Source organism: Chiloscyllium plagiosum, unplaced genomic scaffold (assembly GCF_037043375.1).
Source record: "Chiloscyllium plagiosum isolate Xiang-an unplaced genomic scaffold, Cpla_swu_hap1 HiC_scaffold_21, whole genome shotgun sequence".
Classification (NCBI taxonomy): domain Eukaryota; kingdom Metazoa; phylum Chordata; class Chondrichthyes; order Orectolobiformes; family Hemiscylliidae; genus Chiloscyllium; species Chiloscyllium plagiosum.
The window spans coordinates 31,168,863-31,183,264 of record NW_028270159.1 but is presented as its reverse complement, the minus strand read 5'-3'; the positions used below and the strand labels follow the sequence as shown (position 1 = coordinate 31,183,264).

Below are 14,402 nucleotides of genomic sequence, written 5' to 3'. Positions count from 1 at the left end.
CTCTTGGCATGTATAAAATAAATTATTTGATAACAGAGATTCTAAAAAGATCAATGGGTGGGATTGTATAGGAGCTCAAATAATGTGGAAATGATGGGTTTAGTGGCAGAATTATGGGAGAATACTGGTGCTGCCTATCTGGGAGCAACTCACTGCATTCTTTATACACCTACTTGGTGATGTGGTGAGATTCTCACTCGGGAGCAGATTTAAGGGGATCATTGCTTATTAACAATCTTACTGACTGCACTTCTCGCCTCATTAATAAGCAATTTCCAAACTCGCCTGGAATTCTCGTTGTGGAAGTCAGAGTGGGTGTGAAAAGTCTCCATGTTGGCACAATCCATAGACACCAGCCACAGGAGCACCATTCATCCAAGGCTATTGGCATCTGATAATTGCCAACTCCTCATGGCACGTCTCTGATCCACTCACAAGCCGCTTCAAAAGCAGGGCACACTGGCAATTAGCATTGAATGGCGTTCAGGGGCAGACTTCCAGCTCCTGGTCACATACTGGGGCTGCTTGCTTACTCTCTGAACACTCACTGACGTAACACATACCCACATACTCACAGCACCCAAGCACTGCCTTGGTTTTCTGTGCTGTGCCTATCTGCAGGTTGGTGCTTCAACCAGAGCCTAAAGGCAGTAAGTCCTGCCCTATTGATGTGCTCTTCAGTGGAGACACACAGCCTCCTTCTCAGTAGGGATCTGTCTGAGTGTGCAGGGATATCTTGCTGCATGGTTAGCAATCTAACATCAACCAGCTGTCTGTGTGGTAAACACACTACATTTATTCGCTCAGTTGGTTTGTTAGGAAGAGGGTGAGGGCTAGACCTTAGTTCACTTGGCCTCCACAATGCAAACCAAGCGACGACAAAGATGGTTCTCACCTATTGTGACTGGGTGTCAATCAGGTCCTACCAGCTCACAGCAGCCGGGCAGCTAAGCTCAGTCTGAGGAGTCAGTTTAGACTTGAAATGTTACTGCTGTGTTTTTCTCACTCCACAGATGCTGCTAGACCTGCTCAGTCTTTCCAGCATTTTCTCTTTTTAATTCATATTTCCAGCATTCACAATATTTTGCTTTTAGTTAATGACACAAGTTTGGTAAGATGTGGCGAGACATTACGCTAGCAAGAGGTCCATCAGAAAACTCCAAGAAACTGACATTTTCGGCAAAAGAATGCAAAATTCAGTCCAATGTTTCAATCATGGTTTCTCATCTTCAATCCTGTCAAAGCAATCCATTTGCCATAAGTTATGTGCATCAGGACAACGCACAAAAAAATAAGAGAGAATTTAATTGAGTCAACAAAATGTCAGTTCAGGAAACGGCAGTGGGGTAAATCATGCCCTTTGTCCCTGATGTCCTATATGGCAGTGAAAAGTGATTCACAGAAGTATGGCACATAATTTCAGATTTCTTGATTTCTAAGAAAAGTCTTTTGCAAGAGAGACCGTCATCATTATTGGATTCAAGTAAGTCATTTTGGCAGCAATTATCCTCGAGCCTTTCAGTGCTATTTCTACAATCCTCCCATTTCTGGGATATTTTGTGAAATGGATAATCAGGGATCTTAGCCATTTTTAAATATCTCTATAGAGTGAATTGTCTGGATTGTGATCATAAGGATGAGTAAGTGCATCAATACTTTACCTGATGTCCTGAATCTGTTTCGATAAAACCAGATGAAAATCTAAAGTGAAAACAGATTATTGTCTCTGCAGCATGCAAGTGTGATCTGGTCATGTGACATGAGAGAATTTGATTGAATTTCAAAACTCCATAGAGTAACTCTATCCAAAAAGAATTATGTCCTACAAATTCTCCTGAAGTATTGTGTGACATTTCTTCTTCAAAGTATTATAGACTGTTTTTGGCCCTGAGCCTTACCCCACAGTTAACTATGACACTGGTCTGGTTCCACTTGTGTCAATGATGTGGCTCACCAGAGATGTCAAAGCTCAGAAATAGGCTCTTTTCACACATTTTAAAGTTTTAAATATTGTGGTCACTTCACTCACAGTCCCAGTGTTAAGGATTTAAACCCATTTATCCTAAAAGGAACATAAAGATAAGACCTAGTTTGGAGGACCGAATTGTTACTTTCCGATAATACTTACTTTCTCTGTGTGACAGTTGTAGCATTGACTCGGTAAGAACCGAAGGAGAAGGAGAGGGAGTAGGATCTGGCCCATCGAGCCTGCTCCTCCATTCAATAAGATCGTGGCTGATCTTTTCATGGACTCAGCTCCACTCACCCGCTCACTCTTAATTCCTTTACTGTTCAAAAATCTCTCTATCTTTGCCATAAAAACATTCAATGGAGTAGCCTCAACTTCTTCATTGGGCAGGTAAAAGGTGTATCTCAGTTTGGGGATCCGATCTGTCATGATTCAAGAGACATATAATTTAATTTCAATATGAACATTTTGCCAACAATCACTGGTTCAGCATTGGCTTCCATTCATAATGACACATTGTCCTGCTATCCTTCCCCACCTTGCACCCCTAAACATCTATGTAATGAATATTGATTCTTCTAAATATAACATTAATGTTTTTGATTGTTGTGTCAAAAAAGTTAAACTTCCAAGTCATAGTTGAGTTAGTTCAGAATGTTTGAAATGACACTTGAAATCTGAATTTGTTCAGAAAAAGTATTATCTTAAAATTGTGCTATTTACAAATTGGAATAAAAATTTGTGTAATTCATTATTTTTAATAAAGTCTTGCTGGTATTTCTTGTTCCTTGTCAATGTGTAATGATGATCGTCTGAGTTCCTCAGAGTTTTTCCTTTGTGGAAGTCTGCCTCTACTTCTACTTGTTATAGTAGAACAACAAACATAATTGGAGTGTTAAACCTGACATGAAGGAACGCTACAAGTTAAACATTTTTGTCTGCCTTTTGTAAGATGTACTGCAACAGTTCACCAAGAAAGTACCTTCCAAACCAGGAACCTCTTCCATCTAGAAGGGCAAAGGCAGCAGAAATATGGGAACCTTGTTACCTGAAAGTTCCCCACCAAGCTGCGCACCATCCTGATTGGGAAATATATCGCCGGTCACAGGGTCAAAATTCTGGAACACCCTCTCTAACAACATTGTGGATCTATCTATAGTACATGGACTGGATTGGTTCAAGAAGCAAGCTCATCACCCCCTTCTCTAGGGCAATTAGAGATTGACATGCACACAAATCTTGTGCAAGGATTTAAAGAAAAGGTAACAGGACAGAGTTTGTGATAACCTTGTCATAATTTTGAAACAGAAAGAAACCAGTTAAAATAGATGAGTATTTGATGTTGAAATTGACTACAGCAATTGGGGAGGTATTTTATTTGCCATAATTCTTAAAAGCACAAAAAGACAACAATGCTTGAATAAATTTTGGTGCTTGAATGCCATAGTTATAAGGTCTTGGAATTGGACAGCACAGAAACAGACTCTTCAGTCCAACTTGTCCATACTGAGCAGGTGTCCTAAATTAATCTAATGCCATTTGCCAGCATTTAAACTGCAATTTGGATGCTGATGAAATTAATGCAACTTCCTAGCTTTTAGTTGTGCTGTTATTTTGAATTGATTAATAGGATGGGGCTATCATTGGCAAAGTTTGCATTTGTTGTCCCATCCTAATTGACATTAAGAAGGTGGTGATGAGACACCTTTTGAATTGCTGCTGTCCACATGATTTGCAGTGTTATTAAAAAGGGAGTTCCAGAGGTTTGACTGAACAATATTGAAGGAATAATGATATTATATCTTAAAGATAAGATAGTGTATGCCTTGAGGTCAAACCCAATGCTTCCATTGTCCTTATCCTTCTAGGCCATCAGTTTTGCATTTGGAAGAGCTGGTCAAGAAACCATGGTGAGTTGCTACAGTGTGTTGTGTAAATGACACACCACTGTTTCCATGGTACCAATAGTACAGAGAGTGATTATTTTTCAGGTAGTAAATGGGGTGCTGGTCAGGCAGGCTTTTGGCGTGGCACGTGCTAATAATTCCTGTGTGTTATTGGAATTACATTGTACTAGATAATTGGACTGTATTTAATCGTATTCCTGATTTGTCACTTGTACATGGTGAAACTTGTTGCTGAAATGGGAGCTGCAGCATTCCCATAATCTGATCTGCCATGATGTATATGGGACCAAACCAGTTTCATTTCTGGTTAATTGTAACGTCCAGCTTGGTGGTGGTGGGAGATTCGGTGAGATCAAGGCTATTGAATGTCAATTTTTGTTTTGCCACTTATTATTCCAATCCTGGATGTTATCTAAACCTTCATGTGGCCATGTACTGCTTTAATATCTAGAAAGTCATGAACGGTATTTGAACACAATGCAATCGTCAGTGAATGTCACCACTTCTTTATTTTTTCATGAGTTGCAGGCGTCAGTGTGTGATCTCGTGAGTGGGTAAATTAGAGAGGAACTTGTTTAAAAAGCAGAAACTTTCTATTTTCAAAATGACAGCACAATTGTCTTAAAATGTAAATGTTCAACATTCTCACTTAAAATTCAAATACTAGTGTCTATGTGTGGCCTGGTCTCTCAGAACATCTAAAAAAATGGAATTTTAGAGCCACAGTAGCTTAAACAGAATTCGCACAACAGGGAAGCCATCCATCCACTTTGATTTCTAATTTGGACAAGTGGTTTCAGTGAACTCGTCTGACCTCTAATTGACCAGATTGTAAATAGAATGCCTTTGGAATCAGACAAAAGCCAGATTCCAAGCTGAAGTGTTTTGGGAACAGTTCAGGAAGCTGAATTCTTGTTCAATAGCCACTTCTTCTCTCCTCCTCTGTTCTAATTATAGTTAAAAGTCTGAGCAGAGGCTTCAGATTGTTCCTTTATGTGTAGTGAGGAAGTATGGGTAAAACTAATTTCCTGAGTGATGTTATCATATAACTGTGTTAGCTAGGAATGCCTGCAATACCTTTTAAAAATAATGACTGGTCTAATGCATTTTCCATCTGATTACACTTTCTGCATTTAACTTTGGCAACAAATACAATTGGGGACCTTTGTAGGTTTCAGCTCATGATGTCAAGTTTTCTGATGTCTCCATGTGAAGTTGAAGCCTGACATGGTCCTTTGATATTGCTCTGGGCTCAGTTGATCATCTGATCTTTAACTCACTTTACGGGCAGTCTTGACTGAGTTTCCATTAGTTCGTTTAACTAATCATATTGGAAACTTTCCACCATCATAATTAAATTTCATTGGATACAAGCAGGCTCCTTGAGTACTGCTAATGTCCTTAATTGTTTATACTTCCTCCTGGATTAAATTTGTGTTGTTAACCATAGTTATGATGTCACCCTCTATTTTCTTTTATTCATTCATAGGATGAGGGCATCATTGGCTAGGCCAGCATTTATTGCCTATCCCTAACTGTTAAGAGTCAACCATGTTGTTGTGGATCTGGAGTCACGTGTAGGCCAGACCAGGTAAGGATAGCAGTTTCCTTCCCTAAATGACTTTAGTGAACCAGATGGATTTTTCCAACAATCGACAATGCATTCATGGTCACTGTTAGACTCTTAATTCCAGATATTTGTTGAGTTCTAATTCCACCATCTGCCATGGTGGGATTCGAAACCAGGTCCTCAGAATACTACCTGGGTCTCTGGATTAACAGTCCAGTGATAATATCACTCGGCCATTGCCTCCCCTTATTCTCACATAATTAAAGTGTCAGTTTAGGAATGCTAACCTTCTGCATTTTGGCAGCTCAATTCAACAGCTGCTTATAGCAAGAAGTCCCGTTTAGTCTGAAATGTAACCTTTTCAATCTCGTCATCCCTGTATGTTAATTAATATTTACAACTGGGCATTGACTGAGAACATTAGCACAAGGCTCATTCACCTTCCACTACTCCACCCTCCATAGCAAGGGACAAAGATGCTCAGAGATCTTAGGGGACAAGACTGATGCCTGCTGTAGTAGTGGCTGGTGAAGCTGTTCCATACATAGACACTGTACACAAGAAATATTTCAATACGCTGCCCAGGCAGCTGATGGGAGAAGATCATTGGGATGATTAGTGTACTTTTTATTTTGGCCTTTTTCTCAAAGAGCACCTCTTGACATTTCTCAAGTTCTATTCTTTGGTTTTTGAGGGCTATGGCTTGGTTTTCAGAGCCTTTTTTTTTAGTCTCACCTCCAAGAGATGACACAATCACTTGGAACAATACCTTTTGTACTCCTGCTGATATATGGGGGATTCAGAACAGAAGCAGAATTAAAAGAATCCAGCAATATCTCCAATAAACATCACTGCTCCATTAAACCTAAAGCCACAATACATGAGGAATGTATTTATTTCCTTGGCATGGTCATATTGAAAGAGGCATGAGACAATAGGCATACATTAGTAATGTTTTTTAAAGTATTTACACAATAGCCTAAACCCACAGATTGGTGAGGGGACAGTTTCGTGGTTGTACATTTGTCTTTTATGCAGTCATTAAAGACAAATGTCAGGTTCTTTAACACACAGTTAGGCAACATTGTAGACAAAGTAGATGATAGCTTAAAATTACAAACAGATATTAATCGATGACTGAATGGGCAAAACTGTTGCAGATGGAGTTCAATGTAAGCAAGTGCGAGCTTATCCTTTTGGACCAAGAAAGGATAAATACCATTTTCTTGATGGTATTATGTTAAGTGCAGTGGATGCCAAAAGAGACTTGGGTGTACAGATCTTTAAAATGCCACAGATAGGTCCAAAAAAAATCCAGAAAGTTAATGGTTTGCTGGCCTTTATATCTAGAGAATTGGAGTACAAGGATGCAGAAGTTATGCTGCAGTTGCACAAAACCGTGCTTAGACTCCATTTGGAGTACTGGGAGCAGATTTAGGTACCACACCTCAGGAAGGATCTATTGGCCTTAGAGCAAGTACAAGGTAGGTTTACAAGAATGGTCCCTGACTTCAAGAGTTATGAAATGAGGGAGAGATTTTACTAAATTAAGCATATTTGCTCTTGAATTTAGAAAGTTAAGGAGTGGTCTGATCAAAGTCTTCAATTTATTAAGAGGAAAAGACAGGATAGGTAAAGATAAACTATTTCCATTGGTTGGGGATTTTAGAACTAGGAAGCATGTTCTAACGATTGGGACCATACCATTCAGGAGACATATTGGGAAACACTTCTGCAAACAAAGAGTGGGAGTTGCTTAGGACTCTCTTCCAGAAATGGTAGTGGATGCTAATTATTTTTAAATCCGAGACTGAGAGTTTTTGTTCAGTAAGGGATATGGGCCAAAGGCAGGTAAGTGGAATTAGGCCACAGATCAGCTATGATGTCATTGAATGGTTGAATAGGCTGGAAGGAGTGAGTGGTCTACTTTAGACGTAAATACAAAGCTTTATGAAATAAAACTACACAATATTAAATTATACAATTGACACTGTGTTCATTACAATACCTTGCATTACATTTTCTTTCTGTACAGAAGATCCTGAACTCCCACAGCTTTAATATAGAGATTCCACATTAATGTGCAAGAGCATGTTACCTCAGTTTTCCCATTCCCACTCAGCTGGATATTTCTTTGTTGAAATCTTTAAAACTATTCTTGCCTTTTGCATCCACACTCCCCTCTCTTTCAGACCCTGTGCCTCTTTATAGTCCTTCTCCCCTCCAGATTATAGCCCCTTTCTCTCCCCCACTTTGCAGCGCTCTCCTGCCAGTTTACATCCCTTGTCTCCTTCCAGTTTCGAGCTCCCATTTTTCCTTGTTTGCATCCCCTCTCTCCCCTAGCTTGCCTCTCCTCTTGCATCCCATTTTATAAACTCACTTACCCTGCAGCGTCCCATTCACCCTCCCAGAGAGCTGGCCTCTCTCCTCAATGAGGTCATGTATTATTTCCTTCACCACCCGCCACAGACCCGGTTTAGGAGCTAGGCCCTTTAGGACCCAACCAGCTCAATCGGTAGTGCTGCTGCCGAGCCACTCTTGGTGTTGGACATTGGAATCCCTCACCCAGAGTACATTCTGTGCTGTTTTTCAACTTTGGGGTGCTAGTGCTTATATATGGTTGATTTACCTGGCTTTAATCAAATTGTATTTTTATAGTTGCGAATACAAATCAGGAAGCTGAATTTCTGAGCGTTCTTTACATGCATTGCGCCATATCAATTGAATGAAGTATTTTCTTCCACCAAAGTTGTTAGGAAGTTTTTTTAGTGGGAGATTTACTTGCTTACTTAACACAGGATGTAATTTCCACTTCTTGTCTAATACATTGACCTAGGTTGAAAATGTGTTGCTGGAAAAGCGCAGCAGGTCAGGCAGCATCCAGGGAACAGGAGAATCGATGTTTCGGGCATAAGCCCTTCTTCAGGAATGAAGAAGGGCTTATGCCCGAAACGTCGATTCTCCTGTTCCCTGGATGCTGCCTGACCCGCTGCGCTTTTCCAGCAACACATTTTCAGCTCTGATCTCCAGCATCTGCAGACCTCACTTTCTCCTCATTGACCTAGGTTCCCAAGCAATGCAATCCTATACCACATATGTTGTTAGAACAGCATTAATGAATTGATGCGATTAATCAGTTTAGAGAATGGAACTTGATTATTAATAGCTCAGCTTGGAATTGAGTCACAGCTTTTGATTGTCAAAATAAATAAGTGGGTTAAAAGGAAGAAAATAAAGTATTATCAAATAGCACTGTATTTGCTCACATTAAAAAATCCTGTTTGGGTGGAGCCCCAACAGAACAGAACTTGCTCTCCCCACCTCCACCTCTCTGAAATCATCTTAAACCCAACTCATTTCCCAGGATTGCGGGTTATTTTGAAAGCACATCGGTTCCCAGAAGAATTTCTGCCACCACTCTCTCAAATATGCTTGAGTTTTTTGAGGAAGTAAGAAAGGTAATTGATAAAGTATGGCAGTGGATGTTCATCTACATGGACTTCAGTAAAGCATCTGACAAGGTCCCTCGTGATAGGTTAGACCAGAAGATTAAGTTCACATGGGACCCTTAGTGAATTGGTAAATTGGATCAAAATTGGCTTTGTCATGGAAGACAGGGGTTAGTTGTGGAGGGACGTTTTTCTGACTGAAGGTCTGTGACCAGTGGTGTTCCACAAGGATCAATGTTGGGACCTTTGTTGTTTGATATATAAATGATTTGGATGAAAATATAGGGGGTCTGACTAGTAAGATTTGCAGACAACTGGTAGAAGGAAATGGTAGAAGGAGTTTAATTTGGGTAAGTGTAAGATGATACATTTTGGGTGGTCAAATGCAAGAGGAAAGTATACAGTAAGTGGCAAGATCCTTAGGAGCATTGATAGACAGAGGGACCTTGGCATCCATAGCTCCCTGAAAGTGGAACACAAGTGGATAAGGTGGTAAGGAAGGCATACAGGATACTTCCCTTCGACAGACAGTACATTTAGTATAAAATTTGACAAGTCATGTTACTGCTGCATAAACTTTTGTTCAGCCACTAGGGGTATTGTGTGCCGTTCTGAAGACTATATTGTAGGAAGAATGTCCAGACTTATGGAGAGGATGCGAGAGGTTTACCAGAGTGTTGCCTGCATTAAAGTGTATTAGTTATAAGGAGAAGTTGGACAAACATGGATTGTTTTCACTAGAGTATCAGAGGCTGAGGGGCGACCTGATAAAAGTACTGTATATGAAATTATGAAAGGCATGGATAGTGTGGATAGTCGGAATCTTTTCCTTGGATGAAAATGTCAAATACCATGGGGTAAGTTTAAAAGAGATGTGCGAGGCAAGTCTTTATGCAGAGAGTGGTAGGAACATGCCACTGCAGGGAGCTGGTAGAAGCAGATATGTTAGTGACATTTGAGAGGTGTTTTAGACAAACACATGAACAGGCAGGGAACAGACGGATAAGGACCATGTGCAGGCAGATGGGGTTAGTTTAGAATGGCACCATGGTTGGCACAGACATGGTGGACTGAAGGGCGTGTTCCTGTACTGTTCTACATTCTATATAGTGGAGAATTCCTTAATACCCCCACACACAGTCTCAGAAGGTTTACAGTGGAGTCTTCACTGTAGCATCAGAAAAATGGCTGAGCATTCAAAGGGGCAGAAGTGTCCCAAAAATTGGTGTAGGAACCAGAAACCTTGGCAGGCACTAAATCTTACAAAGGGATTGAAGTGGGAGTGTATAAGGAGGGAGAAGGTCCCCTAGAATCAGAAATCACCCTACTGTGTGGATACTGGCCAATTGGCCCAACATGTCCACACAGACATACGGAAAGTACCTCACGCAGACCCATTCCCCTACCAAGCTATATTTAGATTACTTGGATTACTTGCAGTGTGGAAACAGGCCCTTCGGCCCAACAAGTCCACACCGCCCCGCCGAAGCGCAACCCACCCATACCCCTACATTTACCCCTTATCTAACATTAGGAGGAATTTAGCATGGCCAATTCACCTAACCTGCACATTTTTGGACTGTGGGAGGAAACCGGAGCACCCGGAGGAAACCCACGCAGACACGGGGAGAACGTGCAAACTCCACACAGTCAGTCGCCTGAGGCGGGAATTGAACCCGGGTCTCTGGTGCTGTGAGGCAGCAGTGCTAACCACTGTGCCACCGTGCCGCCTACATAAACCTTCATCTGTCTACTGGGGAATTCATAACCACTTACTAAGTTTTATTGGACCTACCAACACTGTCCACATGGAATTGGGGAAGATACCAGGAAAAGCAACCAGGAACTATATGAATGTGGTGAAAAGGTTAAACAACTACATTAATGGCAAGGAGGGAAAGCCAAGTTGGGCAGTGAGCTGATGATTTCCTTTAATTCTGACCTGATTTTCCAACTTCCTCCTCAGAGATGGGAATTGGACACAAGATCTGGTACAGCTTCCCTGGCTTGACTTTTGAAATCAGGGTCTGGATCAGTGGTGCTGGAAGAGCACAGCAATTCAGGCAGCATCCGAGGAGCTTATCAGGGGACATGCTTAACTGGAGCCTGATAGGCCTTTTCTCACCTATTCTGAATGAGCCGATGCAAAATGAGCAGAAATACGTCCACCATGAAATAATCAATCCAATCATGTATATTTACATTGAAAGCCAAGTGGGAAGTTCGAAAATAATATGATTTCTACTCCAAAAGATGAAAATTAAATCTAAATATCAAGTTACCAAGTTCAGTTTTGTTTCTTTGTGATTGCACATTGACTGAGAGACTAAACCCAACAAAGTTTTGTTCATCTTTTCATTGCTGATTTCCTCCCTCGTGTCCAATCTGAGGAACGTATTCATGGTTTCAGAAGTTTCAAACACAGAAAATGCAATCTATCAATGATCTTGGATTTTTCTTTTGGTCAGCATGTCTCTTGTTCCTGTAGAAATCTAGTAGAATAAGATTGAGATACAGTAATCACCTTGGAGCAACAATGGCTTGTATTTATAATGCACCTTTTTTCATAATAATATATTTTTATTAAGAAAAAATAGATTTTTAAATATTACTACAAATACAAAACAATGCAATTCAAAACAGTACAAAAATAGTACAAAACCAAACCCAAATAATAAAAAAATTCCCCAACCCACCCTCCTATATGAATGTATAAACATATATAGAGAAGTATAAAATTTAAAAAAAAAACCTAAACTAGCTATTTAACTAACTAAATAAATACCTAACAACAAACAAATAAATAGTAATAATTCAGCCCAGCCAAACAAAACACTCATACATTCACAGTTCCTTCTCCCTGGATATTGGACTCATGAAACACAATTGTTACGGCTATATAAAAGCCCTTGTTAGTGTGGCAGATAAATCTGTGTCCAGGTATTTCAAAAATGGTTGCCATGTCTCGTAAAAATTCTCAGTTTTGTGGTGTACCATATTTGTGAGAAAGTCCAAGGGAATATGCTCCATAACAATCTTCCGCTAACCCAACAGGCCTACGGAGGGGGTGGGGAGGTTTCTGATATCCAACCTAGCAAGATATTCTTCCTTGCACAGAATGTAAGAATATTGAAAAGTTTTGCCTTATGCGAGTCTGCAGGAAATACAATGGATAGGCCCAAAAGGAGAGAAATAGGGTCCTTCTCCACCCTACACCTAAAATCCTCTCCAATGCACCCACTACAGCCCTCCAATATGTTTGAAGCCTGTCACAAGACCAAAGACAATGGGTAAGAGTACCCATGCAGACCTTGCACTTGGGACATGCTGAAGATACCCCTGGTTTAAATTTTGACAAACTGTCTGGAGCTAAGTGGACCCTGTGGAGAATCTTCAGCTGTAAAGCATGGTCCTATTGCAAATTGATATCTTCCTTGCATTCTCCCAAATATCCTCCCATGCCTCTGAAGAACCTTCAACACCCAGCTCTCTTTCCCACATCTTGCAGAGTTGATCAGATTCATCTGAGGTGGCACCCCCCAATTGGTGATATAAAGTACTGACAGAGAGTGTACTCTTAGCCCTTAGTACCCCTCTTTCTATATCAGATTTGTAGCATCAGTCAAAAATGTGGTCTTTTTTTGAATAAAATCCCTAACTTGAAAAAAATAAAGAGGTAACTCATACTTCCGTACTAACTGATCGAAGGACATCATTACATCTCCCTCAAATAAATCACCCATGCAAGATATACCCCTAGCTGCCCAACGTTTAAATCCTGAATCTATCATACCTGGTTGAAAATTCGGCATACCCACTAAAGGTGTTAACAAAGATGTTTTGCCAATATTACCTTCCCTCTGCCGAATTTCCCTCCATGCTTCAACAGTATTGATGACTATTGGGTTATGGCAATATTCCCTAACTGTCCTCACCTTGTCCAAAAACAGCAAACTGGTAAGGGGGCACCTTGCCTGGGAGGCTTTGATATCTAGCCATATTGAAAGAGGGTCCCCACAAACCCAATCACTTACGTAGGTCAAAAGTGAGCTGAATTGGTCATTTTTAATGTCCGGAAGGTCTACTCCCCACAAACTGTGAGGCAACTGCGGTTTGGCTAATTTAATGAGGTGCCGTGTATGGTGCCAGATAAAGGAGCTGAACCAACTGTTCAGTCTCCTGAGTGTTTGTTTATTGAAAATCAGGGGGAGCATCCGTATAGGGTATAGCAAACGAGGGAGAATATTCATCTTAATAAGCGCTATCCGACCCAACCATGAGACTGGAAGTGCCTCCCATCTTTGGAGATCTTGTTTAATTTTTTCAAATAATTGAGTAAAATTGGCTTTGAACAGCCAATCCAGAACTGGAGTAATGAATATGCCCAAATACACAAACCTCCCCCCCCGTGACCACCTAGATGGGAATCTATAGTCACTCTCAAGGGCCAATTCTTTCGTAAGACCACACATAGGCATAGCCTCTGATTTAGCAAAATTAATTTTATACCCTGAAAAAGCGCCAAATGCGTGAATGCATTGTATCAGGCAAGGCACTGAAACTGCTGGATTTGTCAAGAAAATTAGAACATCATCTGCATATAGCGAGATCTTATGTAATTTTGACCCCACTTCTGGAGCTGATATATTGAGATCCCCACGAATGGCCTCTGCCAACGGTTCAATCACCATCGTAAAAAGTAATGGTGAAAGGGGACAGCCCTGCCGGCTGCCCCTAGAAATATTAAAATTGTTTGATCGTACCCCATTGGTAATGACTGCAGTGAGAGGTACACTGTAGAGAACCTTTACCCATCTTATGAAAACTTCACCCAGACCAAACCGGTCTAGAGTATAGAAAAGGTACGGCCACTCAACTTGGTCAAATGCCTTCTCTGCATCTAAAGAAATCACCAATCCCTGTATTGACTGCTGTTGGCATGCTTGAATTACGTTAAGCAGCCTCCTAACGTTATTGGAGGATCTGCGACCCTTTATGAAGCCCGTCTGATCCTCTTTAATAATAGAGGGTAACACAGTCTCCAGCCTTAACGCAAGAGCCTTAGAGAGGATCTTAAAGTCCACATTTAAGAGCGAGATGGGCCTTTATGAAGCACAGTCTTCCGGATCCTTCCCTTTTTTAAGGATAAGTGAAATATTGGCCTCTCTCAGAGATGGTGGGAGACAAACATGACTGTATGAATCATTAAACATATTCAGCATCGGGCCTGACAGTATACTTATAAATTCCTTATAGAATTCACTGGGAAGTCCATCAGGACCGGGTGCCTTTCCATTCTGAAGCTGCCTCACAGCTTCCTGCACTTCTTGCTCTGATAATGGGGCATTGAGAACGGACTGTTGTTCGGGAGTCACACCCGGGAGCTTCAGATCTCTAAAAAAGGATTCCATTTTGGTCTGTCCTTCCTCACAATTCTCAGACTGATATAACTTAGAGTAGAATCTCTGGAACGCCACATTAATCTTTTTAGAATCACATGTTAGGTT

General features: G+C 40.8%; 1 long non-coding RNA gene across 1 annotated transcript in view; it reads right to left on the bottom strand.

The window, feature by feature from the left end:
• Window positions 1–11,366: 11,366 nt before the first annotated feature.
• Window positions 11,367–14,402, bottom strand: part of LOC148146121 (uncharacterized) — a 119,629-nt gene continuing 116,593 nt past the window's right edge. Inside the window, exon 3 of the long non-coding RNA XR_015760727.1 lies at window positions 11,367–11,387. This is a non-coding gene — a long non-coding RNA (uncharacterized LOC148146121). The remainder of the gene's footprint in view (window positions 11,388–14,402) is intronic.